General features: G+C 42.9%; 1 protein-coding gene and 1 long non-coding RNA gene across 20 annotated transcripts in view; one reads left to right on the top strand and one right to left on the bottom strand.

Annotated features, from left to right (window-relative positions):
* The window catches only part of TRPM3 (transient receptor potential cation channel subfamily M member 3), a 797,927-nt gene that overhangs the window by 32,911 nt on the left and 742,521 nt on the right, over positions 1–22,495 (bottom strand). The window lies entirely within an intron of this gene.
* LOC123280126 (uncharacterized) overlaps positions 1–22,495 on the top strand; it is a 163,000-nt gene that overhangs the window by 122,487 nt on the left and 18,018 nt on the right. For all 9 annotated transcript variants that reach the window (XR_011497334.1, XR_011497338.1, XR_011497333.1 and 6 more), the window contains 2 exons: positions 3,631–3,759; positions 6,091–6,141. This is a non-coding gene — a long non-coding RNA (uncharacterized lncRNA). The remainder of the gene's footprint in view (positions 1–3,630; positions 3,760–6,090; positions 6,142–22,495) is intronic.

Below are 22,495 nucleotides of genomic sequence, written 5' to 3'. Positions count from 1 at the left end.
GAACCAGTGATGTTGAGGTGAAGAACATCAAGCACAGGGATTTGGCTTTACCAATCAGTAGAAGTCTGTGATTAGCATCTGAGACTAATTAAGATGTTCATACTCATGTTGATATGCTTCAAAATCCAAGAGAACACTAACAACAATGGCAGGTATACAGGGCCAACTGGGCAGAGTGGGGTCAGTAATATGTTCATTGCAATGCTCTTTTCATTTAATTAAATTTACATATGAATTAGTTAATTAGCGTTTTTTACTTATGCCTTGTTTAGGTCTGTCTCCAGTCTAAGTTATATTTCCATGGAACTGACCCAGACTATGATCCATGAACAATGTTCAGGGACTTAATCAGTTCTATTTTGAGATTTAAAGAGACAAAGTTAAGGATGCTTCCATCTTTGTGTAGATTTGGTGGTCTGAATTACTTAGTGCTCAAGTCTGGAGTTTCTTTAGATTCTGTGACTCTTTGTGAAGAATCTTCTTGTTAGGCAATCATAGCTGGTTAATTTAAGATAGTGAACACATAAAAATAATGGAATTGCATTTTAAAAAATTCTGTAATTCAGATGTTTTGCTAATTTGGATTCACCTGGTAGTTAAAATTAGTAAAGTTTTAGGTCATAATATTAAATGATATTTTAAAAAGTAAATTTTTGGGAGAGCAACATTCAGCTATTTTTTACTCTCTGCTTAAGAGAATCCTGGTGTAAATTAAGCAGATTGAATATTGGGCCATTATGACATGACTACTTAACATTTGGGTAAAGCAGATCCAAGGACCAGATATCCATTGAATGGCCAACGAATCACTGAAAAGTGGGGAGAAGCTAGCCAATTGCAAATAAAATATTGATTCCAGATATCTCCAGCACAGGAACACTTGTAATATCTTATATAGTCTATCTTCCAGTTTTTCACACTCTTTCTCTCCTTTTGCTCCATTGTCTTTCATTCTCTCTTTTATTTCCTTGCTTATTTTCAAAGAGATTATGAGGTCAACTTCCTATTCCACCTGAATAACAATGTCATTCATCTTGAACTGGCCAGAAAATATAACATCCCCCTTCTGTGGGTCCTACCAAATGCAAAGCCCTTAGCATCCGTTTTGAGGTTTGACAGGAAAAGCCTCTCCTCTCCAGATTATTGAAAAGCTTATCTCAGTCCAAATTCTGCCATCCATATATCGACGAAAATAATCCATAACCAATCTATAAATGAAAATTTGGGTGAATTTATTCTGAGCTGAAATCTGACGACCATGGCCCAGGGCCTTTCTTCCTGAAGGAAGAAAGGGCACCAAAGAAGTGAGGTATACAGAGTGGTTATATACCCCCATACAGGATGTTTCACATATGATTGAAATGTCCCTTTCACAATAGTCACAAGATTGCCCTGTCGGCCACAGCGCTTGATGGACACAGCAGGTAGTGGGTCTGCTATCTCAGAGGACGTAGCAGGAGGCAGGCCTATTGTCTCAAGCTGGGTGGTCACAGATCAGCGCAGCAATCAGTTCCTAGCCTAAGGAAAGATGCTTAATCCTTAAGGGAATGCCAACGTTGGGAGGGGGAGGGAAGTTGCACCTTTATCTCAAGGGCCTTTGTCCTTGCCATAGGGAATATCTAAAGCAGATATACAATGCATGCTCAACAGCCATGGTCAGGCCCTTTTGGAAAGACAAGGTCAGGCCGAACTAGGTTTATACCAAATGGCTTCCTCATATTCTCCAATATATCCTATTGCTTGCCATTTTTATTTGTCACATACCACATCTACAAACACATGGGAGACAGGGAGCACTGGACCCAGGCTCTGGAGCCAGCCAGCCTGGGTTCAAATCCCAGCTCGGCCATTTGTTAGCTGTGTAACGTTTGGCAGGTCACTTAAGCTCTCTAGGCCTCAGTTTCCTCAACTATAAATTGGGTGATAGTCACACCCACCTCAAGAGTGTTGTTGCAAAGATAAATGAGTGGTTAACACATGTAAAGCTTTAGACAGTGCCCAATACATCGTGAGAAGTCAGTAAATGCTGGCCGTTTCTGAAAGAGGCCTCCTGCTGGAGACTTGTAGACCAGGCCCCTGAGCCAGCTGCCAGGGTTCAAAGTCCAGCTCCACCTCTCAAATAGCTGTGCACTCTGGGCAGGTTACTTATTAGGTCTAACCATATGAACTCTCTGAGAGGAGAGCAGTTTTGATCTACAAAAATGGCAACTTCAGAGGGTTCAACCTAATATGTACATAATCTTCTCTGTGCTTCAATTTCCCTACCCATTAAAAACAGGGCCAATAATCCTACCTCATAGGATTGTTATGGGGAGTAAATGAGTGAGCATTCACAAAACATGTGAGACAATGGCTGATACATAGAGAATGATTTTTAAGTATTGACTATTCTTATTTTTATTACCCTCACATCTCATTACTGCTTGACCCAAACTTTTCCCAAGAATATCCTGCTTATTAATCCCTCCTTTTGCTTCTGTCAATCAGCCTTTCTGTTTCGCCTGCAGTACCCCACTGCTCCTTCAAAGTTTGGTCTCAATTCATCTGATTGACCTGCCCACTCCATTCCCTCCATTTCTACCATGTCTCTTGGCATTTGTATATTCACAAGGACATGATGTTTTATGTTAGCTGGCAGTGGTTCCCGTGTCGTTTTTTTCTTCTTCACATACTGATACTGGAGTGGGAGAGTCCTGGGAGGATATGACATTTCTTCTGCTTTGTGTCTTTTCACATGATGATAGTTTTATATCTTTAGAAAATTCCTTAAGTTATGCTTAAATGTGGGACCCCTAATGTCTTCTTACTTTTTTTAAAAAAACACACCTTAAAAAAACTTGAATAATTTTAATTTTATAGAAACGTTGCAAAGATACTACCGAGAATTCCTATACACTCCTCACTCAGTCTCCCCTAATGTTGGAGTCTTATGTAACCATCGTACATCTGCCAAACCTAAGAAATTCACATTGGTGCATTGATCCAGGGAGCTGCACTGCATTTGGTCCTCATGTCTCCCTGGTCTCCTCTGGTTTGGGACAGTTTCTCAGTCTTCCTTGTTTCTCATGACCTTGACAGTTTTGAGGAGTCCTGGTGAGGCATTTTGTAGAATGTCACTCAGTTTGAGTTTGTCTGATTTTTTTTTTGCATGATTAGACTTGGGTTATGAATTTGGGGAAGAATACCACAAAGGTCAAATGTCGTTCTCATCGTATCACATCAGGGGGTAAATGATACCAACATGACTTCTCACTGGTGATGTCAACTTTGATACCTCTCTACGTTTTTTAACAAAGTACAATTTTTACATAGAATTCTCTACATGTTAAACTTACCAAGAGACAATCCAAAGATAGTAAGTAGCTAGATTTCTAAACCCATAGCATTTTCAAGCACTGAAGAGGCTTGTTCAGTTCTCAACCTTATCAGATCTAAGATGTCTTTTTTATAATAAATATTTTCTACTGCTTCTTTTACTATTATGGAGTGAGATTTATAGATGATATAATTTATCTGTACATATATAATCACAGAATAATCAATATAATGTTCTAATTTTAATATAAGGGGGAAATAAAAGGAAAACAATTTATAACAAAACAATAAATATTTTGATATATAAATGCTCAGGTCTGACTCTTCTAGAAGCCATCGTGAAGTGGTCAGATGCTTACACCTACATGAAGAATCTCCACGAATGAGACAGACACAAATGTAGACTGACAGAAGTCTCGAATACAATGAGCAGCATTGTCATTGGTGAGTTGATTTTCCAAAAGGGTGAACAACTCTTGGGAAAGTTCCAAAGCAAACAAAATACCATCTCCCTCAATTTTCATGGTGGTTTCATTCCTGGAAAAATCCACAGCTTATCAAAGACATGCAAAAATATTGGGTCTTTAAATGCAAAATGGAGTTAGGCTGAGATAATCATAACCAGGTTTTTCACCTACATGAATGTCTGCTGGAACACTGGAAAGCTGTGTGGGACAGAGCACAATGCTTTATTGTGAGAGGGTCCTGTGCATTGCAGGACATGAACCCTCCCTGGATCCCACCAGTGGTGCCAGTGGTGCCCCCCAATCAGGGAGGGAAAGCAAAAACATCCCTTGAATTTCAAGATAAAATTTCCAAAACATGGGGGCCTTGCTGCCCCAGTCAAGACCACCACTGGTCTAGTGTTAAAGTCCAATCACTTCATTTTATAGCTTGGAGTGGGGCTCAGGTGCACATTGGCAGCACAGGAGGGCCAAACTTAGCCTGGAAGTCAGGTTTCTCAGCTCTTAATCTGCATGATCTGGTGCCTACTGAGCCCTCAATAGTACCCATTGGCAACCCTTGGATTGATGCTGAAATCAGATCAAATCATGCAGCTCACGTCACACACACACACTCCCCACCACAACCATCACCATCATCATCACACCTATCAACTCGATTCCTGCACAAAACCCTTCATAGAGTTCCTATTAAATGCAGAATAAAATTCAAATCCTTACATTGGCCTAAAAGGCCCTGTACAACTTGACCCTCATTTGCCCCCCGGCTTTATTTCATACTATTTTCCCCTTGCCTGTGGTGCTTCCATCATGGTGGTCTTCTCAGTTACTGGTAGGAGTTACCTCCTTCCTACCTCAGGGCCTTGGCACAGACTATTCCCCCTCTGGGCTCTTCTCCTGCTCTTTGCCTGGTGAACTCCTACTTATTCTGCATAACTTAGCTTAAAAATCACTTCCTCAGAGAGCCGTTCCCTGAGCCCCTAATACATCTCCTTGTTAGACGTTCTCATAGCGCCCTGTATTTCTTGATCATATACTTATCAGAGCTTATGATTAAGTATTTATTTGTGCGTTTCTGTGTTTGATATCTGATGCCTCCACTGGGTTTTTAGCTCCCCAGGAGGCAGGAGTGTCATCAGTTTTACTCATTCCTGTACTCCCAACACACAGCGTAGAGCCTGGAAAAGAGTGGGTTGTAAACAGTTGCTGAATCCATGACTGAATGAATAGTTATGTTAGCTGCCCAGAATGACTTGCAGGTTGGCTGGAAGGCAGACACAATAGGGCAGACAAAATCATAGTTTTTCATGATGAGCAGTAGCAATGGAATCTTGGTTCCATCCTGCTGTGAAGAGGGAGAGGCATGCTCTTGGAAACTGCTTGTTAGGGCTTAGTTGTTTCAATGGGCTTGATTTTAAAAGAACACCACGGAATAGAGGAGGCTGGAAGGCACCCCACTCTTTGGACGACTCAGGGCTCCTCTGTCCATCTGGAGCTGGCTTCCCTGCTGGAAGAGACTGGAGGAAGTAAGGCTTTGCAAGCTCCAGTTTTTTGGACTCAACCCTACAAGTACCCCCACTTCATCCTTCCACTGTTACTACCAAAACCCCTTTTCTCTGAGTAGGCCTTGGTATGGTGCCTTTTAAAGTGCAAATTTTGTTTCATTCTTTCCCCAACTTCAGTCCTTTGGGTATCCCTTTCATTAATTTGGCACATCTGCACATCACCGGTGCTATTATTTATTAATGTTTTTCTTTGAACACATCACACCCTGACATTGATGCAGACTTCAGCTTCATCATAAACACTAATATGCATGAACTCCTGTATTTCTTGGGCTTACTATATTCATTTGGGAAGGACTGCTCTTTTTCTTAACAGTGTTCCCGTCGGGAGGCACACCAAAGCAGACCTCCTTACTGTCCTTAATTTGTTAAAAATACTGAAGAACAGAGAGGTTCACTAACTTGCCTAAGGTCACAATTAGCAGAGGTGACAGAACTGGGATTCAAGGTGTCTGCCTCCTGGTTCTGTCCTGCGTTGTCCCTGTCACACTAACTCAAACCATTCTTAACCAAGTCCTCCACCCACACCAGACACTCCATAAATGTGAACCGCTGTGGGACTAATGATCACTCCCCAGAGCAAACTGTTGTGTAAGGTTTTTCCCCTGAGTGCGTTCCATCCAGTGCATGATGCTGGTGTCTCAGGGCTGACGCTTTTTAGCTCCCTCTTCTCAATTTGTAATGTTCTGACCTGTCCGTGAGTCACGTCTCATTTGCAAATGCTGCATTCTTGTTTATGTTACCAGGATGTTCCAGTTTTGATGATGAATGCTCCTCTGACATACTCATGGAGACAGGTAAATCTCCTCTTGGGAGGTACAATGTATTTTTCATGTGGGTATTTAATTCATCCTTGATGGGTGCTTCTGAGACTATTCAAGGTGTCACTATCCCAGTGTCAGAGGAAACCTTCAGGGAGGCCACAGGATGGCTCCTACAGTGTAGGCAGCTCTCTTCCTGATTCTGAAAGTGACTGGCTTCTGGAAGATTCCCCCCTCCTGTCAGCATATGGTGGTGTGCTGTTTCCTGAATGAATGCAGAGTTGCTGATCCCATTCTTAAATCCAGTCCCTAGTATAGAATTAAGTCACTTCCTTGAACCCAGGAATTCCACCATGACATGCTATCCCAGCTTGAGCTGCTTTAGATCTCAAACTCCAGTTACGCTGGCACTCTTTCTGATCCTAGTTGAACACATCTAGATCATTCCTATCACATGGCTTCTGTCCTTGCCTTCCCTATCTCTGTTATGTTCTTTCCCCAGTTCTTGCCATACATGTTTTCATCATTCACATTTCAACTCCATCTTAGCTCTTCAAAGCCTTTCCCTGACCATCCTACATAAAATTGTCCTACCACCTCCCCACCCCAATGACTCCCGAGCCTACCACTTGGATTTGTTTTCTTCGTGGAACTTATTACTACCCCCATGTATCTTATTATTTCTTTACTAATGTTCTATCTCCTTCCTGCCCCCAGTAGAATGTAACTCTCATGAAAGGAAATAGACGGCCTTTTTCTCCACTGCCAAATAGGGCACTTGATAAGTAGTTGCTAAGTAAGTAAGCGCATGACTGTGGTCCACTCACCACAGTGAGGTGCAGGGGAAAAAGGCGGGCTGTGGAATCAGATGGAAGTAGCCTTCTGTCATCATGTAGAAATAAGAGCACTGGCTTAGGAGTTAGATAGGCCTGGGTTCCGATTCTGCCTCTGTTGCCCTAGCTGTGTGCCGTAAGCAAGTTATTTAATCTCTGCTCTTTATGGCCATCAACAGTAAATCAGGACTAAATGAGTTGCAGTATATTATGGCCTGCTCCAGTGCCAGCCGTTGTAATAGAATCTCAACAACTGTTAATTGACTTCCTTTCACCTAGAAATGCCAGAAGAAATCCGGGAAACTCATGACACAGCCTTTGTAAAACACTTGACAGCTCATAAAGAACTCAGGCATCCTTATACGCAGTCCAATCTGCTTAAGTACAACTGCTGTACGTTTTTTCAAAAAGCAGTGATATTTTCGACACTTGGTTATCTTATGTAGACTCCTGATAGGATGGATAATCTTAAATCCACTGAAAGGAATCTAGTCTTTCAGGGTATGACCTGTTTGATACAGGTGTCCTTCACTCTGTATATTCAATTACTTGCTGTATAATAGAACGACATGCGCCACGTACAGTTCCTTCCATAGTCGAACAATATGTTCCTCAGGTGGCGTAAGTGACTTTGAAGTACCTGTCAGCAACTGGCTTTCCTGGAACAGTACTATAACCGTTGAGTTCACAGTGGCATTTTACTTCTGAGGCCCTCTTCAGAATATTAAAAAGGGCACACCGCAGACTTCATTCCTTTGCTTCAAGGGCTGTGATTTTGTAAAGCTGGACCCCGTGGTCTACTCAGGAGAGAGACACTGGCTCCAGCAAATGTTTAAAAATGGTTTTGAATTTGGTCCAGTGTGTGAAGTTGGTCAGTAACTGTAACAATTGAGTCTGATCATGGGGAGTGCGTTTCCCCTTCCCCCTTCATCCCAGAGGATAAGCTGATTGACTGAACTGGACACTTTCACAGGACTTGTGAGGTCATGGAAACCACTTTCTCAATTAGTGCAGGATGGTGCTTTCCTATTTAAAAAAATCACTCACGTCTCTCAGATACAAACTTGGGAAGGGAAGTGTTGAAGTTTGCTAGACTTCACCTGGATCACCAATATTTGGTGACTTCTGAACGATAAGTTAAGGCCTCTGGGTTCTCCTCTTGCTTCACTGCAATGGTAACTGGATTTATTCTGTCCAAAACTCACGCCCAAGAGCAGGAGATTGGACCTATTGATGTTTGCCAAAAGCGGCTTGTCATGTTGATCATTCTAACACCATAACCGCATGATGTCCTAACTTGGTCTTTGGTCCAAAGATTGAGTGAGCAGAGCAGAGGAGGATGTTGTGAAACTCTGTATGGGATGGCAGATGGGGCCCTGGAGCATGCTGTTTCTGGCTTCAGATTGCAAGAACTTGGGATGAGGTCTGTCCTTTAGGACTTTGCAGATGTTGAGGGCAACTAGCTTGTGCCATTTTTCTTTGAGAAGCAACAATAAGAAGTTGAATTTTAGATTCCGATAGACTAGGTTTTCTCAACTATTGACCTTTTGGGTTGGATAATTCCTTGTCTGGGGGCTGTCTTGTGCATCACAGGATGCGTAGTAGCATGGCTTCTACCACTGCAGCCAGTGGCATCCTTCAAGTTGTGACAACCAAAAATTCTTCTAGGCAGTGCCAAATGTTTCCTGGGGGTAGAAGGTGGGGCAAAATTGCCCCTGGTTGAGAACCAGTGAGGTAGACCCTCACTGTGGGAGATTTCGTGGTCGCAAGAAAATTTTGAAATATTCCAGCTTCTCTAGGGGTTTTTAGACCTTTGAGTTTCCTGGGAAATAGATTTCTGAGGGACCTGTTGACAGGCAAAGAATGAACTAGAGGAAAAAGTGAGAGAGGTGGGTACCCAAATGCATTTAACTCCTCTCTTGCCTCTTCCTTCCACTCTTGTGCCTCTGTTAGTCTTCTGGGGGGGGCGGGGGTGGGGTGTGGCGGATGTAGATGACGAGAAACCTGGCTGAACTGGAGAAGCTGCAGTTGGGAAGCCCAGCGCCTGCAGACTGAACTGGCAGAGCCTGAGGCTTTTAGAACTTCAAGCAATCCTCATATGTAAATTCAGGCATCAGCAGTTGACTGCAGGAAGCAGAGAAGATGGTTTTTGGAGGCAAGCCGGGCATCTGCCATGGCCCTGGGCAAAACTGCAATGCTGGCAAAGCTGTTTTTGCCACCACCTCTCTTTCGGCACCTCCCCCACACCCTGTCTCACTTTCCCTGCCCTCCAGGCACAGTCGCCTGCACTGCCCTCTGGCCGCTCAAAGTCCACCTCACCCAACCTGAGCCACCTGCTTCATTACCTGCCCTCATTGAACTCTCCTTCCCTGAATGCTGACTTCAGCTATTTTGGGGGTTAAGATGAAAGAGTCAAATACTTCACCCTAAGCAGAGAAAAGTCGTAGGTTTAACCCATTCAGGGGATGTTTTGACTCCCAGCAGCTTGCTACTCCTCTTTTAGAACACATTTTGGAACAAAGGGCTTTCTGTGGCTTATCTAGTTTCCCGGAAATGAGCATTACGGTATAATTTCTAGCCACAATCTCCCCACTCGGCAATCACAACCTATAAATTCCATAAACCAGAGTCTTAACTTAGAAAGTGGCTCCGTGTAAGGTGAGCTGTGCATTGCCCATAAGAAAAGATCCAAATTCCTTAGCCTGGCACATATAGCCTTTATAATCTACCTTTCTAAACTCTTTTCCATTCATTCACTCAAATACGGTAGAAAAGATGGACACAGACCCTGGCCCCCACCCTCCAAAAATACATATAGTCCAGTAGGGGATACACATAAGAAATCGGACAAAAACAACCTGGTGCCATGTGTTAACCCAGGGTAGGTAATGGAGGCTTGGGAGCCCCTTGTAGGGGAGGCTAACCTCTTGTCGGCTGGCTCAGGGAGGAAGTCTCACTTCTCTGCTGTCTCTCTATAGCTACACCTGGCATGCCTCGTCCCCATCTCTAGCTTTCTACATGATGGTCTCTCTGTCTAGAATGTCCTCTCATGATCTGTCTGAAAAACTCTGAATACCCTTTATGATCCAGCTTAAACTGTTACCTCCAGGAGAATTTCTCTGACGGTACTTTGCCCTCTCTTGTTTTTCTCTGCTTCATCAAGTGCCCCCTGCCCACCCCAAATAAAAATGTGTTCTTTCCTTTGAGCTAAGTCCTTATACATTGTCTCTGTGGAAATATGTATCGTACTGATTTGCAGTGATTTGTTAACTTGTCAATCTTCCCCATTAAACTTTTCGTAAAGCCAAGGCAATGAAGTATGTCTCTTTTTAATCCCCAGCTCTTAGCCCAGTGCCTAGCACACAGAAGGGCTCAGTAAATGTGACTGAATGCACAAACCCATTTAAACTAGAATCTGGAAAATGTGATGGCAGGATGTTGCTCTATTCCTTTTTATATTACATTATGAGATATACGATATACAGAAGAGTCCATAAAAGATATATGTCCAGGGTAAAATGAAAACCCATGTAACCACAACCCAGGTCAAGAAGCAGTCCCCTCTATTCTTAACTCATCAGCGGATGTCATCTGCTTGAATTGAGTGTGTCACTATGACAAGGACTCAAAATGCTGTGTCTGACCTGAAGTTATTGGGGTCTTCTGCCAAGCGTGTCCCCATCTTGAACCTCAGGCCTGATAGTCTAGATAACAAATATTTGACTGAAAGCCAAGCAATTCAAGCAGATATCACTTGGCAGACGTGGTCTGAAATCCAGCTGCAGGAAGCTCTTCGCTCCACTGGACAGTAACTTGTGAAAGATCTTGAGCACCTTACTCCCCCTTACATATTGAGGCTCCAGGCTTATTTGGACTCTGCCATACCTGAGAAAAAGCAATTAACATGTGAGCCTTGCTGGAGTTGTCAGCTAATAGTTAACCTGCGTGGAATAGTCTATTTTTTCATTGCTATTAAGGTAGATCAGTTAAAATCTTGCCATGTTATCAGAAAGGGTGTACCCTGCTCTGCTTTGAGTAGAAATCAGCCATCCGCCTTGTTGCATTTGGTCCGAACACTGTGCCTTTGGAGAGGCCTATAGTTAACAGGATGCATGGCAACCACCTTGAGTGTGTGACATAGCTCAGAGCTGGCAGGGATCTCACGGTGTCTCATCTGGTCCCACTGCTGGGCTCACACAGCTCTCCTTTCCTTCCTCAGCTGCTCTCAACAACCAAGGGCTTTCCTGCCTGGCCTGCTGCCTGCCCTTCTCCCTCCCTCCTACTTTCTTCTCTCTCTCTTCTCCTGCCTCTCTTCCTTATAGCTGCCCAACAATTAATCTCTGCATATGGACTAGAATGATGACTTGTTCAATGGATATTTCTTAAACCTGGTTGTAATTCTCTTCTTGAATACAAATTCAGCTAAATTTCAAGAAGTTATCCATTCTAGGATCCTCTTTGATTTCACTTTTCCGTGCGTGTGTGTGTGTGTGTGTGTGTGTGCGCGCGCGTGAAGCATGATGACTACATTTAACTTAATCCAAATTTTAAATTTCTTTATAATAAACAACTCCTTTTCATCCTCTTTATTGAAATTTCAGGTGCTTTCCACATTCCTTTATATGTAGTCATTGAAAATTTTTTTTGATTATGTAAAACAGACAGCAACCTTACCCTCTTTCTATTCCTTGCCTCAAGGGGTTTGATTTATCCACTATTTTCTGAGCACCTACTATGTGCCAGGCACAGTTTGAGATACTGAGGCCAGAGCAGGGAAGAAGGCAGATGTGGTCTTTGCTCTCGGGAACCTGGCATTCTAACAGATTTTTATAGTTTTCTAGAACTGAGCTGTCAAATATGATAGCCACTAGCAACATGTAGCTATCTAAATGAAAATTTACATTAATTAAAATTAAATCACATTTAACATTCACTTTCTCATTTACACTGGCCACATTTCAAGGGCTTACTAGCCACATGTGACTAGAAGTTATGGTATCGGACAGCACAGATCTAGAGCAGTTCCATCATCACAGAAGATTCTATTGGATAGGGCCATTCCAGAGGAATTTGCCAGACCTACTACCATTCTGAAATCCCTGTAGCAATACCATGAGATGATTTATTATCATGATTCCTTCATATACAATCCTGTCTTTGACATACGGAGATTATGTCTAGCGCGCCTAGAGCCAATACGTTTATTTTTATTCTGGGCATCCTGTTTTTATTTAAAAGATGGTTAAATCAGTGCAATGGGATAGCATGTTAGACTACTGACTCATTTTCCCCTCCTGTTTTTCAAGCAGGTATTGGCTCTGTATCAGGAAAGGAGGGGCTGCAGAACCCAGAAACAGCCTTTGAGTCTCTGGCTGCTTTTGTGGTCCAAAGACACAAGGTCTCAGGACCCGGAGAATTTGTAAAAGGGGCAACAGAAAGCAGGATTTGAGGAGTAGATAAAAATGTCTTGGCAGAAGCCAGACTGGAGGAGAGAGGAGAGAAACGTGTGTCTGTGCATCCGTGTGAGGGTGTTTGAGAGTGAACGCCAACTTCCATGTGGTGCTCGTTTGTGTACTCAGGCTGTGTGTTTTTCCTGGCAGTTCTGTTGGGGGCAGCAGGGTCCCAGAGGGAGGAAGTACCTCGGATTTGGGACTGTGGTGAGACCTCATAAATCGACTAGACCTGAAGTGTTACACTGACTGAGATGATGGACATTTTAGCAGCCAACTCTCTGGACAGATAACACAAAACCCACAATCTGCTCCCACCCCCAACCTTAATCCACCTCAGAGAAGGTAAAGAGGGTGAGCCTGAGGTCATGATTTTCCCTCAGCTTAAGGGGATGGGTGTTCAAAATAGAAATAAGTGAAATTATAAGAAAAAACTAAGTGGATTTTCTGGCAGCATCTGCATTTGTGGTCTGGGAGCCATACCCACTGCTCAAGTAGTGTGGTTTCCTTATAACTAACTCAACAACAACAGACATAATCTTCTCCTTTGGTCTGTTTTATTTGAATTGATAGAATAATACTTTTCCTGGAAGAAATGAATACCCACAGCGGTGTCATCCTATGTATTTGGATAAAACGTCAAATAGTTAGGAAATTGATTCTATCCTGGAGCATTGGTTTCACATGTTCCTCAACCGAAGGAAGGGGGAAGAAGGCCAATGCAACAGCGTGACTGGATGGTTTAGATCAGGGGTTAGCAAACTACAGCTCATGGGCCAGATCTGGCCTGCCTCCTGTATTAGTAAATAAAGTTGTATTAGAACACGGCCACACCCATTAATTTACTTATTGTCACATTGAGGAGTTACAAAAGAAACTATATGGCTCCCAATATCACCTGATCCTCAGAAAAAGTTTGCTGACCCCTGGGGGGCTTATAAAACTCCTTAAAATCAAAGACAGTATCTACACATCTTCCTGTTCCCTCCAGGGGCCTGCCTGGTGCAGAGCAGGAATTTGAGAAACACGGTGGAATAAAAGATTCGAAGGCTAGGACAAACTTTCCTGCTTCAAGGATGACTTGTTTCATTGACGCCTGGGAACATAGAGCCTTGAGTTATAGCCATTGACGTCAGGTGTTAAAGAGGTACAGGTGCAAATAAGTCTTCATCATCTGTAATGAGTTGGCCTTGTTAATACAGGTGACTAGATCAGCCATCTGCTTTATATAATCTGGGTGCCTCATGGCCTCCTGCCCTGCACTGTAAGGAAGGTTCCTGAGCCTCTGATCACACGATTTTAAGTTGGATCTGAGGAGACATGGCGCCTCAGTGCCCGTCTCAGGTTGGGTTCTTCCAGAAGTGACCCTACACAAAGGAATCAAGTGAAAGTGAAAATGCTCCAAAGAGAAACTGGTTAGAAAGTGGAAGAGCGAAAAACTGAAAAGGGTGCAATTTTGGAAGTTTAAGCTTTCTCCCTGATCCCACGGGGATCTCTGGGGTATAAGTTGCACCTCACTTTCAAGAAGTGACTTTGCGGTCTGACTGTAGAAGTGTTTTCCACTTAAACAAGAGCCGAGGGACAGACTTTTTCTACTCTCCCTACCTTTCATTTCAGCACCAGGGTACGGATATCCTGGAGGTATAGACACTCTCAGGTGCTTTAGGCTCTTTGGGTTGTTAAGGTCAAGGGCAATTATCTGAAGAAGTTTACAGTTAAGAGCCCTTGGCATCAAAGCACACAGAAACTGGAGGATGGGTGCAAAACTTTGGTAAAGGGGGATGGGAGGGAATCTGAGTAGAGGACTAACGGGATCTGTTCCATGCTAGACTGGGTGTCTTCTCCACCAACATTTAAATGTGATTTGGATTATATGCCATTTTGAATTACCCATGTCATTTCTATGGTATGGGTCCTCCATTATATAGCAGAATCTTCTTCCTCTTTTTCCTTTTCCTTTTCCTTCAAAAGAAAATTATTTTGGGGATGAAACAAAACAAGCCACTTTTTGGTCGGATTCTCCCTTTTTATGATTAGAACTGTAAAATTTTCAAAATTCTCTTTGAGACTATCTCATTCCTCCTGTAACATCTCTTGGGGGAAATAAATCCCATAAATTCTCTACTTGCCCTGTAGAATGGTATTTCTCTTATTTGACCTAAGTCAACCACTGTCATACTTCAAGGGATTCTTGGCTCAAGTATCCCAGGATTTGGGGATCCATGTCACGTTCACTTTACCCACAGAGAGATTCACTTTGAGAGTTCACAGGCTTTGGACATGGTCACTTTGATCTTTCATAGTGAAGAGCTCTAATCTTCCTGATCTGTCCTCCAATTGCAGCTTTTCATACATTCCCTTGATTAGTTTGGCTGCTCTTCTCCAGCTCAATGTATCATGGCTTCCTTGAGGGACAGTGACCAGTATTATACTTCATGTCCCAGGCACAGATACACCAGAGCTTCAGATTCGGTAAAGATAGCCCCTTCTGTCTTGTTTTTCATGCTATTCTAGATGACGTTTAACGTCATTTGGGGTTGAGTTACACACCACGCAGGTGTCTCTAGTATTCAATCTGCGGTGATTACTTTTCCTTGCCTGTAGTTGATTGCATCTAGCTAGAGTATGGAGTATTATTGTTTTTTAATGACTAATTTCATCTTAAACATGCTCATAATAAACATTATCTGCTACTTTTCTGCTGGCACACATGTGAAATCTTTCTGAAGTCCCTCACTGTTGCCACAGACTTTAGTTTCTTCTCTAAATCTCGCAGAATCCCATTTTTAGGTCACTTTTGCCCATGCTAAAGAGGACACAAGTTCCAACATAGTTTTACAGGAAGCTCTTTTGATTTGCCTCTATTTGGAGGGGTACACACTTTCCATATCTTTTCCTCCCAGTGATAAGTTAGCTCCCCATGGGTGACAAGTAGTCCCAACAACTAGATGGGAAGTCAGCTTTTCTCTCCTAAGGACAACTTTTTGGGAAGTGGCGTGGAGCTTTTTTGAGAAGGTTTCGAGAATTTTAAATACATCCCATCTGCTGATGCTTTATTTGCCACAGGGTTATGTAGGACTTCCGGGAGTATTCATGGGGGAGTAGAAAAAGCATGGGCTTTGGAGTCATGCAAGCCTAGGGTGTACCAAAAGCACTCTGTTAAAGGCAGAGTTACAACAGAGGCGGAAAACGGCCAGGATGGGCCAAGCACTAAATTTAATTATAGGCAAGGTATTAGCAAGTCTAGAAAAGGTTAAAGAAAAATGGAATATTCCAAGGTGATAATAAGCACTCATTCTTGTGAAGGCGATGAATGATGCTTCTCTAGTATCACGGGCCACTGCTAATTTTAAAAAGAGAGCCTCCTCCAAGATGGAGAATTCTCCAGCCATTTGGGGAGGTTCCTTTTTAGAATCTGGTTGTTCTGCAGCACTATATAAAGTCTCCGATTCCATCCTTTTAGGGCACCAAACAATTTGTCCCTAATAAGTTCTTGGAAACCTGAGCAAAGTCTGCTCTAGACTGTGCATTAGACCGAGATATTATTAGCCTCATCTGGCCTCTTATACTACCAGGGCTCCAGTCTTCAGCTGCCTCAAAACTCTGGAAAAGTTATTCCCACCATACTTCTCTTACCATCATCCTCTGTTCGCACAATGCAAGCTCCTCTGGTCAACTTTCTTTCTCTACGATATTGTCCTCATGTGACGCTGGGCTTTCTGCCCACTGAATTTTCCCAACATTCCTTCCTTTCCTCCCTTCCCCAGAGCCTTCTGGAACACTTTACCATTGAACACAAACTCTTATGCTTTTTCCTACTTTTATAAGCTCACTTTCCCATTTTCTTGCCTTAACTAAAACCCGTTTTTCAGGAAGACACCGTCTCCCTATAACCTTCTCAAATGGAGATTGCACATTCCTTTACATCCACCATTGTAGTTCCCATAAGTAATGTCAGCCTTCTCACTGATACCGGTTGTCTCTTCTAAACCACTGTTCTTCACTCTTTTGCAAAAAGCCCTTTCTCCTTTGCGTTTCAGGTCATCCTGATCAAAGTCTTCTTGTCTACTTTCTCTCCTGTCATTATTATGGACACTTCAATATCTGTCTTGACAAACACAGAAGAACCTAGCTTCAAGATGCTTGACCTCATTTCTGGCAGATCCTAGTGCCCACTCTCATAGCCACTCCTGGACCCTATCACTACTCTAAATTGTTCCACCTCTTAATTCCAAATGCTAATTCATTGACCACAACATCTTATCATCACCACTCTCAGAATCCTTAGTTCTCAGTGCACTTGGTGCTCAGGCTAACGCTAGTCCTGTGACCATTCTTTTTTCCTCCTAGGTACTTCCCAGCATTATACTTTTATTTTCTTCTCCCTTCATCTTAGACATTATAATGCATAACTTTAAAAATCCTTGCAAGCATCTTCAAAAACCCTAGTCCCCTTTTTTTCTCCCATACTGGCACAGCAAAGTTCCAATCTTGGATTAATCCAACTATTCATTGTTCCTGATCTGGGCTGCTGAGTCTTGAGTGAATAAACAGACAACCTAACTATGCAAATAGGTGGCCCTAAGCAATTCTTTGACATGTACTGAGTTGGTGACTTTCCTGTGTGGTGATTACAAAACATTACTCTTCTCAAAGCCCCACTTCATTGAATGACCCCCAGCCCCATACATATACAACACTTCTTTCTCTTTTCCTAGTTAATGCTTTGCTTTGTGCTCATTTACTCTTAAATCACGGTAATTGGTTTTTGCACTCACCACTGAAATGAAAATTCTCTGGCCAAAGTCACCAGTGACTTCCTAAAGGTCTAATTGAACGGACTTTTCTAAATATTCACCTAATTCCTTGCATTTGATTCTGTTGACTCCTCCATTCTCAGTGTTCTACTCTGGCCTTCTTTTCTCTCTTTACTTTTGCTCCATGGCAAGCTCACCCACTACCATGGCTCTAACTGGTAGTTATATTCTTGATCACCAAATCTATATCCCCAGTCCAGCTCTTTATACTTAGCTCCAGAGTTCTATATGAAAAATAGCCTTCTCCATGGTTTTCCTGGAACTCCCATGGGAACCTCAAATTCAATCCAACCCCAACTGAACAATCCTCTTCTCCCCATCGTTCCTCCTCCCAGGTTCGCTCTCTCTCATAGTAAATGACATCACCTTTTAGAGTAAGCCAGAAACTTTGGAGTGACCGTCAACTTCTCCATCTTAAATCCTCATCCACTTCCCCGACTACCACCTTCTGCACCATGTGACTTCTGCCCAGGTCCTCCCGTTTTTACCTTCCTAAAATCTCATATTGCCTATCTTCTCCATCCCAACTGTTATTCTATTAGCTAATGTCCTCTTACCTCCCATCTCAACCCCATTTATGGACTCTTTACATTTTTGCTTGATAGCTCTGACTAAAACATATATCAGATCATGGTACTACCTTGAGCATGGAGGACAAGTCCTCCAAGATCTATACTTCTGTTCTCCTCAGCCTCATCTGTCCTGCTTCTTGCCTCCTGACTCTCACCCTACAGTCAGCCATATTAAACTACCTGTCGTGCCTGGAACTTGCCATGCTAAATCTCAGTTTGGAATGCCATTTTCTCCTTCACACCCCCCTGCTCCCATCTGCCTAGCAAATAGCTGCTCATATTTCAGAGCTCAGCTCAACCCTCTCATGCTCTTCAAGGCTTCGTCTATTGCGCCCCTACTCTCACCCCAAGAAGAACTAACCACTTTCTTTTTTGGGCTCCATCTCCACATACATATTGTTGACATCAGTTTGCCTCTCCTGGACTGTAAACTCCTTGAAGGCAATGTCTCTGTCATGTGCATCACTGCACCTCAGTGTCCAGCTCATAGTAGGAACAAAATAAATATCCAAAGAATGAATAATGAATGAATTAAAAATGGAGCCCAACCCGTGAGCCAAGGTTAAATGAATATTATGGTAGTGGAACAAATGTTGATCACAATAGTGCACTGAATCATCACGAAGGCCTGCCTGCTGGTAGCTTGCTATTTGTAAATCTGCTAAGCCTCAGTTCACTTTAGTAAACAAGTTGGGAGAGTCTTCTCTAGAATGTAAGGGACAGAAAATGGGTGTGGTGCCTCATATTGGCTTACTTCCTTAGCAATTTGCAAAAACAAAACTCAGCAAAACAATTCCCCCTTTTCTAAAAGTTGGCATTGGCTCAAGTTTTTCTTTTCCAAAATACTTTGTTTGGTCAGGCAACACTCCCCATGCTATAGCTGTTAGGGCTTAGCATGCTCTGAAGCCATTAGGGAAGTCAGTCCTGCACACCAAACAGACGCAGAGCCCTGAGTTTCCAGAACTGGAGTCCAACGACTGAAATCCATAACGACAGCCGTCTTCTGGGTTCATGCTGTTCTAAGCTTCACCAGAACAGGCATGTTTTAGAGACTGGCCTTGAGCTATCCTAATTTCCACACCTGAAGTGAGGCACGAGTAATTGGAGGCAGAAAAGTAATGCAGGAGAGTGTTTTAGTTTTACATGCACATACGTGCTCCTTGTTTCCCGACAAAAACACCACTTTAAATCCAGCCAACATCACAGAGAAACCAAGGTACAAAAGAGCAAGGATTTTTTGATAGCAAAACTTTTGTACGAAATAAATAAATAAAATAGAACAACAACAACAACCACAAAACAGACAACAAACCCTCTTACTCCATATTATCTATTCATTTCAGATGGAAAAGCCCTAGGCAGCAAGAGAAAGAAAATTTGACCCATGCATTAAGTAGATTGGATAGTTAATTTAGGGCGAGTGGAAACAGCCAAATAATATTAAGCTGTCATGGTGGAAAGTAAGTTTTGGACATTCTGCTTTCACATTACTACCCAAACTTGTAAAAAAGAGAGGCAGAAAGGAGGATTAAATTTAGACTTTAATTTAATGCATTCAAGAGCATGATTCATTTCCCCCCTGCCCTGGTCCAGCCTGGGGAATCTGCGTGTATGTCAGGCAACACCAGGATGCCCTGGAAATAAAGGGAAGTCTCGTTCATTCAGAGGCTTGAGGAAGCCAGAGACACCCTGTTTTCTCTGCCAACAAAGGTGTTTTCCAGGTACCTCACACACCAAAACGTAGAACCTGATTTCTCGGCTGGCGAGAGTCCATCTAATTTTAGCTTTGCCCTGGCCTTGGCATGAATAGGCTGGAAATATATTCTGCTGCTCCTCTTCTCTAAGTGGCTTTTTTCCTCTCAGGCTCCAGTGGGATCCCAACCAGCTCTCAGAAGCCATGCAACATGGGTCACCTTAATGAGACTCCCAAAAGGCTGTCATCATTTGGGAGTAATGCATTTAGCAACCCAGAGTCCAAGTCACCTCATGGTAGTCTGCGGGTTGGGTCTTAAAGAGCTAGTATTATATATAACATAAATACCTGAGAGGATTTTGGACTATGTGAAAAAACCAAAAGCAAAACAAAACACCCAACAACAAGAGCAAGTTCCATCCCCATCAGTTAACCAGGGTTTTAGGCAAAGTGAGCAGGTAGAGCAGATCATCACTGGCCCTTCCCCAGCGTCATTATCTGCTGCGTCTAATCACGTTCTTGCATTCACTTCTGCTCCCGACACCAAAGCAAATATTTTAGCCTCTACAGATATTGATATGAAGGCCAGACTATCATTCGTGTTCATCCAATATGGTTTAGAGGTGAAAAGCACCTAAGCTATTTTATGATTTTACGGTGACTTCATTCTTTTTCTTTTGCTGTTAGTCTTTAAGCACATTTGGAAAGTAACCTCATAAGTCTTTTCTAGCTCTTTTTGGCCTTATTGATAGTCTCCGGGACAAAGTCTGTCTCTTAGGACAAACTATGAGAAAAAACATGGAACGTATATCAAAAATCTGTAGTTCGGTAGCATTGCCTCCCAGAAGTGAGGGCATTAAAGCGGTCTTCCTTTCTAAGGTATAAGACAGATGTTGATAACCCACCTCTAGGGCCCCATATATCCATATACACTCATCCCAATTAAGAAAGATTATTGCCCCAAACATGAAATGGGTTCAGCAATTTTGCAGTTAAAAACAAAAAGAGTTAGATATACAGCACGTGCATTACGTTACAAATGAGTTGCTCTGAGAAGGGCTGTGCGGATAAGCAGCGCTTGGAGAGGTCCACACAGGGCACATCCACACAATGAGACTTGTAGACCCTGGGCAGGGCTGTGGGTCCAGGTGGATATGAGATCCGATCAGCCTGAATACATGCTTCACAAACCAACCTGGACACAGCACAGAAAAGAGGCAAGACACCGCAGGGCAGCATAAACTATTTGTACCTTTCTCAAATAGCTTGGTATGTGGGTCTCCTGGGCAGTTCTGAATGACCAGGTGGGGCGGTCACCCAATGCCCTTCGGGCCCACCCAGTGCCATAACATGAAAAACAAATCATTTAGATGACAGGGATGTTCAATGACCTTGGCCAAATGTTATGACAGATTTGGGGGCAGCTTTCTATACCCATTTGAGAAAGGACGAATACTTTTTAGCACTCTGGACAGAAAACTGGCTGATTTAGCTTAGAACAGTGGCTACCATTGCAGTCAATTTCAGAATGTCAAAAAGGAAGGTACGTGATTGGGCAAAGGGTGTCATGAAGGTTGCATCCATCCAAGACTGGGTCAGTTACACATCGGGATTTGGGGGAGAAACTGATTCTCACATACGCAGAGCACCACAGATCTAATAAACAATGTGGGAAATCTATTTTCATTCTTCACTCACACAAAACACCCCTCTTCCATCTCTGGGGGGGTGGTTTCAAGTTCTAAACTACAATCAGCCCTTCTTTTAAAATAACAATAATAGATCCTCGTATTCAGCCAGATGGTGGTGTTTGTTGCACTAGGCTGGGTTCATAGTACAACATCAATAAATGGCCACTTGTAGAGGGACAGACAGAATCCCATTCATAAAACACACCTACACCTCCCTCCTTCTCCCATCCCAAAATGTTGCATTGTCAAAACACCCATGGGGGCTTAGTCTCTTTTGGAGAAGAAAGGAAAACTAGAAAAGGCAAAATAGTCTAAGTGGAAAAGCAATTTCTTGGGGGAATATAGTACATTTACTCTCTGAGGAGGATAATCACAGGTGGGCTTTTTAAATGTTGTTTTGCCTTTAGGCACCATTTAAAAGGAGGATTCCAAAAGAGTTTTCCCCAGTCCCTGGAAAGCTGTCTTGTTGAAGGCTGCACATTGTTAACCGAAAATATTGCAACTGGGAGATGGAGTTAAAATTCTTTCTCAGTGAGTTGGCTAAGTCTGACGAAATGAATATTTGTTCCAATTAGGTGTTCCAAAAAGCCTTCTTGCCTCAGATAACTCATTTTGAGAAGGAAAGGGTATTTGTTCAAAATCCATCACGGAAGGGAAAATGATGTACTGGTGTGTTCCATTGCCAGTGTACACACGCTCTTCATAGGCCTGGAGGACTCACACTCTTTGGTGCTTTGTCCTCATTTTCTTGGTCTCAGTCCTACCTGGGACCGGCAGGGGTCGTAGAGGGGATGCTGACTAGTCTCTGCTCCTGCTCTTAGTAAGCTGTACTACCTGGTTGTGTAACCCTAATCCATGTCCACAGTCCGGGGCTCAGATGGCTGGCCTGTCAGCAAAAAATGTTTGAAAAATGTTAATTCAACAATGTTAGAGGGATGTTATTTCTAGAGCTAAATTCCTCAGGGAAAAGAAGAAATGGTTTTCCTGGGATTCAGCTCCTCGACTCTGAAAGATATTTCTTTCCTGACGCTTTCTTCCCAAATAATTTCCTAATGCCTGGTGTGCCCTGCCATTTGAACCAAACAAAATGCTGGAACAGACGCCTACTATACAACCATCTTCAAACTCTATACAAGGGGAGTGTTTATTACAGAGAATCAGCATCTATTAGGGCATGAAATGGTGGGGGCCTGCTGGCGCTTGCTCCCCACACTGAATCGCTTCATGATATGGATACTATTTTTTTTTCCTGGCATTTACAGCAAGCAACTCAGTTAATAACCTAAGGCATTTTCCATCCTTCCAGGCAATGAATACTAGCCTCTTTTGAGTCT

Source organism: Equus asinus, chromosome 23 (assembly GCF_041296235.1).
Source record: "Equus asinus isolate D_3611 breed Donkey chromosome 23, EquAss-T2T_v2, whole genome shotgun sequence".
Classification (NCBI taxonomy): domain Eukaryota; kingdom Metazoa; phylum Chordata; class Mammalia; order Perissodactyla; family Equidae; genus Equus; species Equus asinus.
This window is presented reverse-complemented; position numbering and strand designations above follow the sequence as displayed.